The sequence below is a fragment of the Mytilus edulis genome, chromosome 9 (assembly GCF_963676685.1).
Source record: "Mytilus edulis chromosome 9, xbMytEdul2.2, whole genome shotgun sequence".
Lineage (NCBI taxonomy): Eukaryota > Metazoa > Mollusca > Bivalvia > Mytilida > Mytilidae > Mytilus > Mytilus edulis.
The window spans coordinates 29,003,591-29,019,319 of NC_092352.1; the positions used below are offsets into that span (position 1 = coordinate 29,003,591).

At 31.6% G+C, this 15,729-nt stretch overlaps 2 long non-coding RNA genes across 2 annotated transcripts; both read right to left on the reverse strand.

Moving 5' to 3' along the window:
- Nucleotides 1-3,593: 3,593 nt before the first annotated feature.
- On the reverse strand, nt 3,594-6,761 carry LOC139490288 (uncharacterized). The gene is made up of 3 exons (XR_011656266.1): nt 6,633-6,761; nt 6,007-6,114; nt 3,594-3,840 (listed from the first exon to the last, which is right to left on the reverse strand). It is a non-coding gene; the product is annotated as an uncharacterized lncRNA (long non-coding RNA).
- Nucleotides 6,762-7,661: 900 nt separating this feature from the next.
- On the reverse strand, nt 7,662-10,464 carry LOC139490289 (uncharacterized). The gene is made up of 3 exons (XR_011656267.1): nt 10,392-10,464; nt 8,325-8,451; nt 7,662-7,791 (listed from the first exon to the last, which is right to left on the reverse strand). It is a non-coding gene; the product is annotated as an uncharacterized lncRNA (long non-coding RNA).
- Nucleotides 10,465-15,729: the final 5,265 nt, after the last annotated feature.

The following is a 15,729-nucleotide window of genomic DNA, read 5'->3' on the forward strand; positions in this document are numbered from 1 at the left end:
TGTAATATTCAAACCTAAATAAGAGTTTACTTTTTTATAATGAACTAGATATGAAACATAGGTAATGATCATTTCAATGAATGAAATAAAAAAGCACTGACATAGTTTGTGAAGGATAAATTGTTTTTCTTCTGCTTCAAGTAAAATTTAATACTATATACCTTTAGATTTTTTTTTAATTTTAAAAAGCAACACAATGTAATATAAATCCCCTTTTTGAAATTTGATTTTTTTTTAATAAATATAAAACTCTCTGTATGAATATTTAAATTCAGACCATTCAACATTAAATGCTCACTTTTTATTGATAAATTTAAATGTATTGTGTTTCTCCGAAAGCAATCCTTTGCTTTATATGTCAGCAGTCTGGCATTTTGTTTTTTTGAAAGAAAAAGAAAATAATTCCCTCAAATGTAAGGTATATAAATTGAATAAATATTAATATTATTTTATTTATCCTTACCATTTTTTTTTGTGTATTCTATATATGTGTACCATTAGAAAATACATGAAATTTTGCAAAATTAAAATGTTTTTATTTTAATCTTTCCTCTTTCACCTTTAATCAGTTGGCTATTTTCCCAAGGAAAATGCCTTAGGGGATTGTACACTTCATTAGTGCAGCAATTAAGAGTTCACTTTCATAATTAACTGACAATGAAAAGTCATTCATGTATAGCATTTCATAGTGCATGGAAAACCATGTACTATGAAAATTAGAGGGCAAAACACTGACTTTTCATTGGACGAGAAGGGGTGAGTATGTTCTAATGGACTACATATGATTATGACAATCCTACTATCTCTTTTTATAGTAAGATACTTACCGTCTGAATGCTTTAACACTGATAATAACCATACTTAATATCGGGATGATAACACACAAAATGCCTGCTACCACAACTACAATAGAAAACATATTTTACTTTAAAGCAGCTATAAATGTTTTTCAACTGAAAGAAATAATGAAAACGCGTTTTTTTCTTCGGAATTTTGTCTTGTTGTTATTATGAGAAATCGATTTTCAATATATTCTAAAATGCAGTAGGATTTCATATTTTGATGAAGTTGGTTTTCAATTGGGAACAAAATGATGCTCAAAGCCTATACACGTAAACAACGAAAAATTGTATCATCAATTATATAATACAATGAATTACTGTCCTAGTTAACACCACTGATATTGTTAAAGTTTTCATAATCTTAAACATGTTTTTAATATAAAATATACGCAGTGAGAACACGAATGCATGAAAGGGTTAACCTAAACATTTGATGTTTGGTTTTTTTAATAGCAGATTAATTTAAAGGTTCGTCTGTTGGTGTAATGCATATAAATAAGTGTCTCTCGTTCCTCTTTTTTATGTAGACTCGGTCGGTTTTTTCCCCCTGTTTTAATTGTTTAGCACTAAGCCATTGTAGGGCCTTTAATAGCTTGCTTTTTAGTGTGAGCCGAAAATCTGTGTTGAAGGCCGTTCTTTGATCTATAATTGTAACTTTGATTAAGAGTTGTCTTATTGATACTTAAAACACTTCTTCTTGTTTATTCTTATTAATTGTACATACTAATGTTAATTAGAGTTCTAGGACACAGTCATGAATAAGTACCAGTTATTTTTTGTTTGGCGTAAAAAGAAATCTTAATTATATTCAAAAACTCCACAGAACCGGACTAAATCAAACTGTTAGAATTTACGAACCTTAGAAACCAATGGAAAATAGCTGTCATATTCCTGACTTGGTACATACATTTTCAGAATGAACTTGTGGTTTTAACCTGGATTTACAACTACCTAACCCTCCAACTTGGTTCTGTTTATATTGACAAAACTGAACGAGCAACCCAAACAAATTTTATATAATTGGTAAGTGAGATTTAGCGTAAAAACCGTGTGATTATAAAACACAATTGCTGACAAACCTAAAGGCATGAAACAAAATTAATTTTAAATAACGACATTTGTATATTCTGTAGCGTAACATAAGATATTTGTTTTTCAATTTAAGGGAGTATGCATCTTCAGGCAAAACTGAGGCAAGGTTCACCAGTCGTTCCTTAAAATTAGATATATAATCTATATAAAAAAGAAGATGTGGTATGATTGCCAATGACACATCTGTCCACAAGAGACCAAAATGACACAGACATTAACAACTATAGGTCACCGCACTAAACTCAAATTAAAGAATAAAATAAGGTAGTTGCAAACTTGAATGGTTTAACACTTGTAATTTTGGGGCCCTTTATAGCTTGACATTCGATGAGAGCCACGGATCTGTGTTGAAGACCGTACTTTGGCCTATACTGGTTTCTTTTACAAATTGTGATTTGGATGGATAGTTATCTCATTGGAACTCATACCACATATTCCTATATCAATTACCTGTCAAGATGCTACATACTGACAAGGACAGATACACCATTAAACCGGATAAATTTATTATATGAATGAACCAAAAAAATACATTAAAACCAAAGCTAAATATATGCATGTTTCTTTTTGACACGCATTTACAGATACCTTCCTAATGACATGTTTTAGAAAGAAACACAAAATCATGAAGGGGATATGAAATTAAAAATGGTGATCCTATCTTTAATATATTTTTACGTTACTTCCTAGAGTGGAGAGAGGCGGAAAATAGCAAAGACATTCAGAAACGCATTCGTCGACAAAAGTTAAGCAATTTTAAGCGGTATTTTGAAAATAGGATTTCAAATCATTTGATAATAGAATTATATTCCATATCACTCCAGACACTGACACTGAGGAGTACTTTTACTGACTATATTGGTATAGTCTCAAGGAATTCACATTACAAGGATTCATTTATTTGTCTTTAAATGAAAAGGAGTAAAAATCGTATGAAGGAAATTATGCCAGGTTTCGTATTATTATAAAGTAAAAACAAAAACATACTAGCTCCGAGGATTCAAAACAGAAAATCCATAACTAACGGCAAAATCAAATGCTCAAACACATCAAACGAATGGATAACAACGCTCAGATCTTGACTTGGGACAAACATTTTCTTATGTAGAAAATGATGGATAAAGTCTGTTTGTTATAGCTAGCTAAACCTCTCAATAACGGTTTCTACAAAAACAGAATATTTGATTGTTCGACTCCATCTTTTCATTTAGCGATATAAGAGAAAGAATGTATTTATTGTAAAAGAATTTTCAGGAAGACAAAAATTGTGTCTTTAACAAGAAATCAAGTTCCATGACCCATATTTTCTCTTCCCCCCTCCCACCTCCAAATTGCGTCCTAATGTAATTAACATTATAAATCCACTTCTCCATCTATTCGTCTGTATGGTTGTCATTCTATCGGTAACTTCTTATGAATAACTTTAATAAAATTGAATTAACACAAGAAACTAAAACTAAAAATCACACAAGGCTAACAAAGGCCAGGGGCTCCTGACTTGGAACAGGCGCAAAAATGCGGAGGGGTTAAACTTCTTTTTGTTTTTTATGTTTATTACATATAAATTGGTATTGGCCCTGATTAACCAAACATGTATTTGAATTTTCTATCCATAGTGATCTTCAAAATAAAAGCTTAATTCAGCATCTATTTGTCTATTAAGGTTTTAGTGGTGTTTATATTATTCAATCGTTATTTTTTTCTGTAATGTAGTGCTGTACGGACCTTTGGTTGTGTTTTTGCTTTTATCTATTTTAGCTATGGTTTTGTTTTTATGGTTATTGATACTCCTTGGGTATGTATTTCCTACATATTTACATTGGGTACAACTTACCACCTAATGGAAGATTGATGAAGCGTGGATATCTATTTTGCGGTGTACTCCTATATATCGTTTTCTTCTTTTCTAAAAATACAAGTTCCACTAGATGCTTTCTATACTAGTTTAATTAAACTAATTACTGTTAATTAATAAATAAACACGTTTGCAGAGGATTAAAAAAAAAATCGCAACTTGTACATATACATAGTTTAAATTAAATAGTATTTTAAAATAATTTTTTTTTTATAAGAAGCTGTTTGTGTGTCACATTAGAACCAATCGAACGTATACCAAAACCGTAAATGACTTAATAACATTAAGCTCTAAGTTTTTCAATTAATTAGTAATGATCTTTATATGTGAACCTTGAACTATTTCAATGGTGCAATTCTGAGACTTGCAATTGTTCATATCTTTATCCTCTAATGGATAGTTATCCATAATGCGCCGAAGTTTCTGTCATTAAACGCTTCATAATTGTTTACAACAAGGGAGGAATGAAACTCAAAACACCCAAGAAAAGAAATAAAACTTGCGATACTATTTAAACCACTGTTGACAGACCTTGAAAAGATATAAACATTCCATAGCCACTTGTCTATTTACAAGGATTAATATATTTGTTAGAAATTTTATTGCTAGTTTGCCGTCTCAGGACAAAAACAACATTCTTTTCTATTTGGTGCAATTAGTCTTCAACTCGAATCGAGAATTTATGTTCACCAACTCTTTGGAGTCAAATATATATATATTTCTGATGTATCAAGAGAAAAATCATTTCTATAGATTAAAAATGGAAAATCATTTCCTTTCAGCCATTTTATATTTTTTCCCTTATTTTGGTGTGGTAATTCAAATATTAATGAATACATTTAACCATCGGACAAACAGTAAAACACTACAGATCAAAATGACTGTGATAACTCGTCTTAAATATGCCTAAAATGTTGAAACTGAACGGCAACAAAGCAACATATAATCAACCTATTTATATGAACTGCCTAGGACCTGAATTATGAATGTAATGTTTACTGGTGAATATCATAACAGTACTGACTAATTATTTAAACTTTCTACAAGTTGTTGAAGACCTCACAAACAATTATAAAAAGAAGCTCGAATGAGCCTGTGTCGCTCACCTGATACTTTTATTTACTATATTTTTGTATTGACTAATGAAATAATGCAACCGTTATACTTTTGCTTTCCTTCAGAGATGTAAGTAAAAAAATGAATTTCTCCACTAATATCTATTTTTAGCCACGTCTGCCATGTTGGTTGGTAGACAGGGTCATCGGACACATTTTTAAAACTAAATACCCGTATGCTGATTGTGGCCCTGTTTGGTTAAATTTGTCTCAATTGTTTCCGGAAAAGACTTTCGTAAAATGTTATAAAAGTTTAAAACAAATTGTTAAATTTTACTATAACATGTATAAGGTCTATAACTCCTGTTCGAGTCAATTGACCATTTTGTCGTGATTGACTTTTTTTGTAGATCTTATTTTGCTGAACATTATTGCTGTTTACAGTTTATTTCTATCTATAATAATATTCAAGCTAATAACCAAAAACCGCAAAATTTCCTTAAAATAAATAATTCAGCAGCAGCAACCCAACAACAGCTTGTCTGATTCGTCTGAAAATCTCAGGAAAGATAGATCTTAACCTAATGTTAATATTTATCACATGTCATATGTGCTTTTATTGCTTCAGTTTCAGAGATATAAAGCAAAACCTGTATTTTATCGCTATGGTCTGTTTTTAGCCATGTCGAGATACCCTAGTGATGGAGGTGATCTTGTATGGTTAAATTTGGCCAAACAGTTTCAGAAGAGAGGATTTTAAAAACATTAACAGAAGACGACGACAGACGAAGGACGCAAAGTGATTAGAAAAGCTCACTTGACCCTTTGGTGGGCAAAAAATAAAAACTGCGACTAGAAAATCATTTCTTTTGATCGCTCTGTCATGTAAATCATCACCAAATACGTTTTTTTTCCAATTCATAAAGACTTTATTTCTGACATTTTTGTATTTGAAATATACGTACCACAAAGCTTGGCTTTGAGATTATGATTCTTGCTTTTAAACAGTAAAAAGAGTTTTGTTCATCAAATTATTATCCGTAGTAGTTTTACGGGTCATAAAATTTGTCAAGTATAGAAATAAAATCTGTAATAACTATAAAAAAAATCAACATAAAATTGAAAGCATGACAACAAATAAAAATAAAAAGTAAACACTTACGAACTCCTGAACATAGAAATGGAAACTGAGCTGTACAATTTTCCACAATAAAATATTTCGATTCCTTTTTTGAGACGGTAAGACATACTTCTTTTCCTGTAACTATTCCTGTAAATATAAAACATAATTATAATAACCGAATGTTCCCTTGACTAGAACAAGGGGACGGGTGCCGACAGTTAAAAATGTTTAAGAGCAGCTGAGACGTTTTGAACTGAACAATCTAATTTTTCAAGGTCTCTTTTTATTTTTCGCAAAAATGGATATGTGCAACCAACATTTAATATGCAATAATAGATGAATCAAAGTAAAGCATTTACATTGTATGGAAATTGAAGATATAAACATTAACAAACAATAAAAAATACTTGTCAGAAAATATTCCTAAGAATGATTTGAATAGTTAAATCAAATAATAGATTCAAAAGAACAAGTAAGATATACCAGCACGAGGGGATGAATGTCACCAAGTAATGTAAGTTTTTATATCAATTTGACTTCACTGCCTAGAGTGCATCTTTACACATGTTGCACAATGAACAGATAAAAGGAAACTATAAACACGTAAATAATATATCTGACGATAATGTGCAAAATCAAGGCAAAAAAATATATAACAAAGTTACCATCAACTACGGTATGTGACCTAAAAATCGGAGTCCAATAAGAGTGGTCTGCTAAAGCGTCGTTTCCTATTGTATTTGTGTTATACAATACGGAAATTTGATGTTTTGTCAAACAATACTCTTGATAGTCATACCATGACCTGGATATCAGCTCAGCTGCAATAATAATTATAAAACTATCAGACGCACATGCAATTCATAATCAACCAAAATAAGAAAAATAAAATCGTTTATATATTTGTATTACCAACCCCGTTCACATTATGATACGATGAATGTAATTTATAAACAATTTTTTTTATGACGGACATAGGACAGTACTATGCTTTTAAAAGTCTACTGTTTACAGTACACATTTGTTTACAGATATTTTGCTCATTTTTAAAGAAATCGAGGTTAAATGTTGCACTTCTTTCACGCACATACAAATAATATAATGACACATTTATCATAAAATTGTTACTTTGACAAGCTACTTTACTAATGATAATATCTTACTACTTTTCGTATACGTAAACTTTATTTGTCGCGTCTGAAGTTGTTTTAATACCATCATCAGGATTTGTCTAAACCAAATATTTGACAGCCAAATCTACTTTAATTGACGAAAACACAAGTAGCTGTATGACAAAGGGAAATACAAAGTATTGTCAAAGCTGCGTTCGAACGATTTTCTTGATATACATTTATCAGAAACATTCACAAAAATATTGAAAGCCTATAACTATCAAACTCTTGGACATATGAGACCTATGTGACCACGGTTAATAATAGATTAATAAAATTGAGAATGGAAATGGTGAATGTGTCAAAGAGACAACAACCCGAACATAGAGCAGACAACATCAGAAGGTCCCCAACAGGTCTTCAATGCAGAGAGAAATTCACGCACCCGGAGGCGTCCTTCAGCTGACCACTAAACAAATATATATACTAGTTCAGTACGCCATACTAAACTCCAAATTGTACACAAGAAACTAAGATTAAAAATAATACAAGCAAACAAAGGCAAGAGTCTTTGTAAACTTACATGACGTATTTTTACATCCAAATAAGTTTTTTTCATTGCAGTCACGGATAATAAACTTGCTTTTCTCTTTGGTTGTTGTGATACATTCTTTTTCAATATACGTATTAGCTGGTTCAATGTTTTTTAAATCTGCAAATAAAAAAAAGTTGCCTTTGAAAAACAACATAAATTTCTTTTCAATTATCTTGTAGGTTTTTCTAAATGGTGAAGTTGAAATCATCCCTTCGTAAATTTTACGGACGCTATCATCAGTTGGTTGACCTTTTTAGAATAACCGTTTCACAGATGATATTGGATATGTTCCTTATGTCGTAACAACAATCCTCTCCCCTTTTCATGACCTAACGAATTAGACAATGTATCGGGTTTGCAATAATATGAGCAATACGATGGGTGCCACATGTGAAGAAGAATTTGCTTATCCTTCCGGAGCACCTGAGGTCAATCAGTTTTGATGGGGTTCGTATTGCTTAGTCTTTAGTTTTCTATATTGTGTCTTGTGTACTATCAGTTGTCTGTTTGTCTTTTTCTTTTTCAAAGGCGTTGTAAGTTTATAATCTATCTATGAGTTTAACTGTCCCTCTGTTGTCTATTGTCCCTCTTTTCCAGGCAAAAATGTTGAAAATTAAAACACAAATATCTACAATAATACAAATGTTTACCTTTAACAAATTTAAACACAAGAGCTGAACGATCGGAACTACAAGGAGTGTTGCTGGCATTAGTACAGCTTGTTCTGCAGGTACCACTAGTTTCGGGTTTATTGTTAAGGCAGTAGCATCTAGAGCTCTGAAAGGAACAGAATCTTAGCTATACATTTTTATAATATGTACAATAAAGAAGATATTTCTCTGTCTTGAATGTTCTTGCATTTATATTTACTGCATCCTGTGCAATGTTGTCATGTTGATGGTTTATTTAACATGGTTATAACAGGGTGATGATTTGCTTTCCACAAAACCAGGATTAATAAAAATAAATAAATAATGCGGTATGATTGCCAATGAGATAAATCTCCAAATGAGACCACCATGACACAGAAACTAACAACTGTAGGTCAGTGTACTGCCTTCAACAATGACCAAAGCCCATACCGCATAGTCAGCCATAAAAGGCCCCAAAATGACAATATAAAACAATTCAAACGAGAAATCTAACGGTCTTATTTATGTACAAAAAATAAACGAAAAACAAATATGTAACCCATTGACATACGTCAAACACTGAATTACAGGCTCTTGACTTTGGACAGGCATATACATAGATAATGTGGCGGGGTTAAACATGTTTATGGAATCTCGACCTTTCCCTCTCACCGTTGAAAATGGTGTTACAGTTACAACACAAGAACGAACTACAAAAATCAGTTGAAAAAGGCTTAAATCATCAAATGGATAGAAATTCAACATTTTTCAAATTGTTCCGTACCAAGTCAGGAAAATGGCATTTGTTATCTTTTAGTTCATTTCTGTGTGTGTTGCATTGTAGCTTTTGTTGTAGTTTTTTGCATTTTGTTGCACTTTAGTGTGCCGTTTGTTTTGTTGTTTTTCTTTTTGAATAATTGACATGTTCCCTTCAGTTTTAGTTTGTTTTCTATCGGTCGATTTATGACTTTTGAACAGTGGTATACTGCTTTTGCTTTTATTAATAAATCTTCATCCAATTTTTTAATTTCAAAAATAGAATTCAACACGATTGGTTGTGAAATCAAAAGAAAATATTGTAAAGCAATACAACAATGAATAGGAGATACCACTTTTTAAGAGTTGAATAAAAGAATGACTAACACAAACGACAGACGTTTTATAATTAGATTAACTAAAGAATTAACAATTTATCTAAAAGCAATCTGGATACTTATTCTTATATTTTAAACCATGATTTATTTTCAATTCAATTGATTTCTGTAAAGGGTTATAAGCTGTCAAATTTATGTTTATCGATATGACCCAAATCCTCATGTTTCATTTGTAACACAAAAACATATATCCATATTTGAAAAAGTACAAAAATACAATTTACAGGGCATTGGTTCGAGGATGTGTAACTTCGTTTCGTGTATATTTAATTCTAGACGCCATCTTATTATTTATCGAGTTGACTTCCGGAGTAATTAGATCGTCAAATAAGCGATAAAACATAAATAAAGATAGAAATAGAAACGAACTCGTGCATTACACTTTCACTGTTGACTTTCTTTTCCTTGAAACTCAACACGTACGAAGCATACGTTACCCATCTCTAGCTCAGGAGTTGAATTGACGTTCGCATAAATACGGACTTAATGAGGTCGAACTATATACTTGGAAGTTAATAATTCACCAGTAATGTCTCTTAGTTTATCTTGACAAAATTAAACAATACTGGACGCTAAAATCGAATTATTATAACACTATTCACTTTCATTAATTATTTTACGAAACAAAAAAAACATCTCATTTTAGATTTTTTTCATATATCTCGTAGCTAGTGCCACTTAAATAGCAAATCATGATTTGAACATTATTTTTCTTAAATTTGATTATTGCAACGACATATAACATGAACTTGATAACTTATGACTACCATATTTGCTAGATAAAATAACCTGGTGTGATTGCAAAGATACCATATTGGTTAATGATAAATAAAAAGGATACCAAGAATCGAACAAATACTGTGCAGCACAAAATAACTAAGCTGGAGAAGACTATTCTTTTACCTTCTAGCGTTTGAATTTAAAATCATACCTTAATAACAAAGGAGGTAGCAACTGGATATTCAGAGCAATGTTTTAAACAATCCTCAACCGTATGTACACTTATACCCGAATTTAAAGGCGAAAGACTTTTGCCACACCCTGTAAAATAAAGCAGTAAATTGATTCATCTGCTTTCTTGCAATATTTTATATCAAACTGTCTTTGCAAAAAAATGCATTTTCGGACCGGAACAATAAAAGCAGTTGTAAAATATAACAGAGGGAGGGAGTAATTCTGATAAAAAAAAATAGTAGAAAATATTTGATTATACAATGAAACTGTTTAACAAAGTATTCTTTTTTTTTAAAACCCAATTGCTTAATTTTTTTCGGATTTAAAAAAAATGATTTTTATGTTCAGCATTATCTTTTAATGATAAATACTACAGATATATTTCAAACACGGAATATACCTATAAAGGCAGCCCATTTTGTGTATTTAATAACGGTTCCTGTCCAAGCTTTTTCTACATTTTTATAAACCATGTAATTCGATGAGTTATTAAATATGGTAGAGATGTTTATCTGTTCTATCAATGGCGGTGTGCACACATGGGAACTCGTTGTCCAGTTACTTTCTGGGAATCCAATGAAGACTGAACTTCCTAGTAACAAAAATATAAAAGATAATGTTCAGATTACACAACTATGATTTGTACATTGAATTACTGTCCATAACTTTAATAAACCAAAACATTTACCTGCTTTATGAGATACAGATTCCGGTAACTTTAATTTTACAGGCTGAAATTTAACTTCTTTCTCATTAAGGGGGCTCGCGGGTCTAAATCATTTTTTTTTAATTTAAAATAGGATTTCGCTATATTTTTCTATAAATGAACTTTATCTTATACTTAATAGAAAAATGAAATAAAAAAATAGGGTCATCGTTCATTTAGGGTCATGTGGCCTAGCGGACCAATATCGTCTGTGACGTCAATATATCGCCTGCATTGGCGTTCAGAGATTTAAGAAGAAAAGGCAGACATTTTTCGTCAGAGTAAATTCTGGGTTTTGTATTAATATATTTCTATGTAATGTAAGAAAAATGCACCCGATGTTGTATGATGATTCGTCATTGCTCACCAAGTGTAGAAATTCCAAGATGGCTCAAGATGAGATTTTATTCGCTATATTCCGTTCAAATTTTGATCGTGATTCTATGGTTGAACTTTGTACACCTTAACTAATGGACAAATGTTGAAATATTTTGACACAGAAGCGTTGGATTAATGAACTTTTCATTCTATTAACTTCCAACTAATTTCTTGAAGGACTATCTGAAGAACATTGGCGGGAAAGCGACACAACGCCAACAATCTTGCACCATGTTCACATAATGGACTCTAATATCCGTTACTGAGCTTCTGTTCCCAGAGCCAGTATTTTTAAAGTCAATGTCAGTATTGGACAGTAATGATAAATTGCTTTTTTTGTACAGATGGTTCTAATTGATCATTCTTGATCCATGCTAATGTTATAATTGATCAATCGTGATCCATGCTAAAGTTTTTAATTGATCAATCGTGATCCATTCTGATATTATAACTGATCAACAGTGATCCACGCTCATGTGTTAATTTTGATCATTTGTGACTCATGATCATGCTAATGTTTCATCTTTATTGATGATAAATTAATGTTTGATTAATTTGTGAGCCGTGGCCTTTATTTTGCCAATCAAAATAAAAATTCATTTATATCTCTTTGGTATTTATTCAAGCATGAATCTTAAGTTAATTGAAATATGTGTTTTTCAGAGATGATTAAAAGTATGTTTCAGTTATCATTGCAATCACTTCCTCCTTACCACAAGTTTTAATCTGTCATTAATAACACGAACGGTGCATTTAGTAGATCAAGCTTAACCGTCATGTTTCAAGATATAAGTTGACTCTTTTGTCTTAGTTAAATTGTTTAGGTATTTTCAATTTTACAACTCTGTTGTCTGTTGTTAATGGATTTATAGATTTCGATTGCACCATGCTTTCTTACTTTTTCTATGTTATAACTGCTGTTTTACAATACACATAGTTGATCAGTTTCAAGAAAAACCGTCAACATCTAAATTAGATGAGTGATTGCTAATTTGAATGGCAAATAACTCACTGCTAGGCAACAAGTATAAAAGGGAAATATATGTTACTATCAATAAAATGTTAACTCTTTAAACAAGGATTGATTGAATAAATAACTTACCAGAAACTGATATTATAGTTAACAAAATATATAGCTGCATTATATCAATCATTTTTGTTAAATGAATGAATATATTTTGTTGAAGTATATTTCAATAATTTCCTAACATGACTTCATATATGACCTCATTGCGCCGGAAAAAGCAATTACATCTAAATTTGGTAAACTAAATGTTTATTAACAGAACTCAAACTTTGAGTGACAAGAGGGGTGGTTACATTAAACATGTATTGAAAACCTTTGTGACATTTTGTAGTATCAATGGTTTCCTGTAGTTGATCATTGATTTTAGTTTAGCCTTTTTGGTTAAATATCTAATGCAATTTGATTTTGAGGTCGAACTGTTGAAACTAATTTTTTCGTACGTGATGTCATTAAGGAGACTTGTGGGTAGTACAATTTCAACAAAAAAATAAACATTTGTTTCCTCATTACAAATTTTGTTTGTTACATTATTAGTTATAACTTTATGATATGGTACAAAATTTAACCAAAAAACAAAACGATTCGGTTTTGCACCAGATGACCTTTAAAATGTTTATATCATTGAAAAAAGCTCCAAATTATCTCTCTTTGGTGCAAAAATGCATTTTTTTGGGGCATTTAAACTAAAATATCTTTTTTTAACTCATATGTGACATTTATTTTTTATTATTGTTTTCCAATAAGCTGTACACAAACCAAATAATTGTAAAATTTAAGCCATTTCTGTAATTTAGTTCTTTTTTTATTTCGATATTACCTCTAAATCTCCTATTAGTTCAACAGAAAAAAAGGACATTAACAGAAATGTATGCTTCTTTTGGAGGCAGATTGTGAGCTTAAATGAACTGTGAGCATTTATTTATTTCATTTTTCTATTTATTAAGTATATGATAAAAAACACATACTGTTCAAAATACTTACAACTTACCATATCAACCTACTGCCACTTGATGTCTTTTGCTGGTGGTAGATAAAGTCATCATAGATACCAGGATTAAATTTTGTATTTACGCCAGATGCGTTTTCCGTCTACAAAAGACTCATCAATGACGCTCGAATCCCTAAAAATTAAAAAGGCAAAAATAAAATACGAAGTTGAAGAGCAAACAGGACCAAAATTCCTAAAAGTTTTGCCAAATACAGCCAAGGTAATTCATCCCTGAGGTAGAAAAGCCGTAGTATTTATTTCAAAATTTCAAACATTTTGTAAACAGTTTATTAAAACATATGACCATATCAATGATAATTCATGTCAGCACAAAGTGCTGATTACTGAATTGGTGATTCCCTCGAGGACTTAATAACTCCACCAGTACTGGCATCGACCCAGTAGTTGTATATAAACTTATCATAGCTACCAGGGTTAAATTTGGACTGTCTCTAGTTGGAAAATCTACTTCATAAATTGTTCGTCATTTCTGACAGGATAAAAAAAGATTGTGTGTAATCTTTTAATTTTCAGTTTGATGTGGAGATGAACTAAGACTAGACTTCGTTTCACATGTTAATCAAAAGATTGAAATAATGCTTTGGGGCATAAACTTCGCTAGTTTACTTTGTATCTTGCTTGGTTTTTTAATTTCACTTTCTGGTTTATTGACAATGTCGTATAACTCAATAATCAATATTTAAATGACTTCTTGATTTGAAATCATCCCATTGAACTTGCCAACAATAATATACTGCTAAGTCTAGAAGAAGTTCGCCTTCTTATCTTCATAGAAATAAGAAGATGTGGTATGACTTGAAATGAAATAACTAGTGAAATAACAATGTGTTAAGCGGCAAAACTAACTTTACAACTAAGAAAGAAACACTATATGATATGATGAAGACATAATTTTTCAATCAGTTTAATTAAAGTCTGGAGCTGACATGTCAGTTAACTGCTAGTAGTCTGATGTTATTTATGTATTATTGTCATTTTGTTTATTTTCTTTGGTGACATGTTCTGAAATCAGACTCGGACTTCTCTTGAACTGAATTTTAATGTGCGTATTGTTATGCGTTTACTTTTCTGCATTGGCTAGAGGTATAGGGAGAGGGTTGAGATCTCACAAACCCCGCCGCATATTTGCGCCTGTCGCAAATCAGGAGCCTCTGGCCTTTGTTAGTCTTGTATTATTTTAACTTTTAGTTTCTTGTGTACAATTTGGAGTTTAGTATGGCGTTCATTATCACTGAACTTGTATATATTTGTTTAGGGACCAGTTGAAGGACGCCTCCGTGTTCGGGAATTTCTCGTTGCATTGAAGACCTGTTGGTGACCTTCTGCTGTTGTCTGCTCTTTGGTTAGGTTGTTGTCTCTTTGGCACATTCCCCATTTCCATTCTCAATTTTATTATACCCCCGCTTTGAAAAAAGGAGGTATACTGTTTTACCTCTGTCTGTCCTTCCGTCAGTCCGTCAGTCTGTCAGTCCGTCAGTCCATCAGTCCGTCAGTCTGTCAGTCAGTCCGTCCGTCCCATGAATATTTTCGTCACATTTTTCTCAGGAATTACAATGCCAGGATTTCTGAAATTTGGTTTCAGGGTTTATATAAGTCAGCTATACCGTGTGATGCATTTTCAGATTCATCACTCGACAACTTCCTGTTTACCGAACACTTATATCATTTAACACATGATGGCCGAGTTGAACATTTTTAGTCGCATTTTTCTCAGGAACTACAATGCCAGGATTTCTGAAATTTGGTTTCAGGGTTTATATAAGTCAGCTTTACCGTGTGATGCGTTTTCAGATCATCACTTGACAACTTCCTGTTTACCGAACACTTACATATTTTTACACTATTGACATTATCCACTTGCGGCGGGGGTATCATCAGTGAGCAGTAGCTCACAGTTACACTTATTTTTTTACAGAGTTTGTCTTTAGTGCTGTGATAAGACAGAAGAGTGCCTCCCCATGCTTTAGGTTTATGCTCTTATAATATACTAGATTATGGAGTGTGTATCCGAGCGAGAACTTCTCTAGTTCATTACTTTAGGAATATTTATCAAAAAGTAGTGCTTCAATATTCAGCCCCATTCTACTATTTAGTCATACGTCAGTCGCTACCCTGATATACCCTATCTTTTTCGGGTAATTAATACGGATAGCGTTTGACATCTTTAGCCGAACAGATTTATCATTTTTACATAA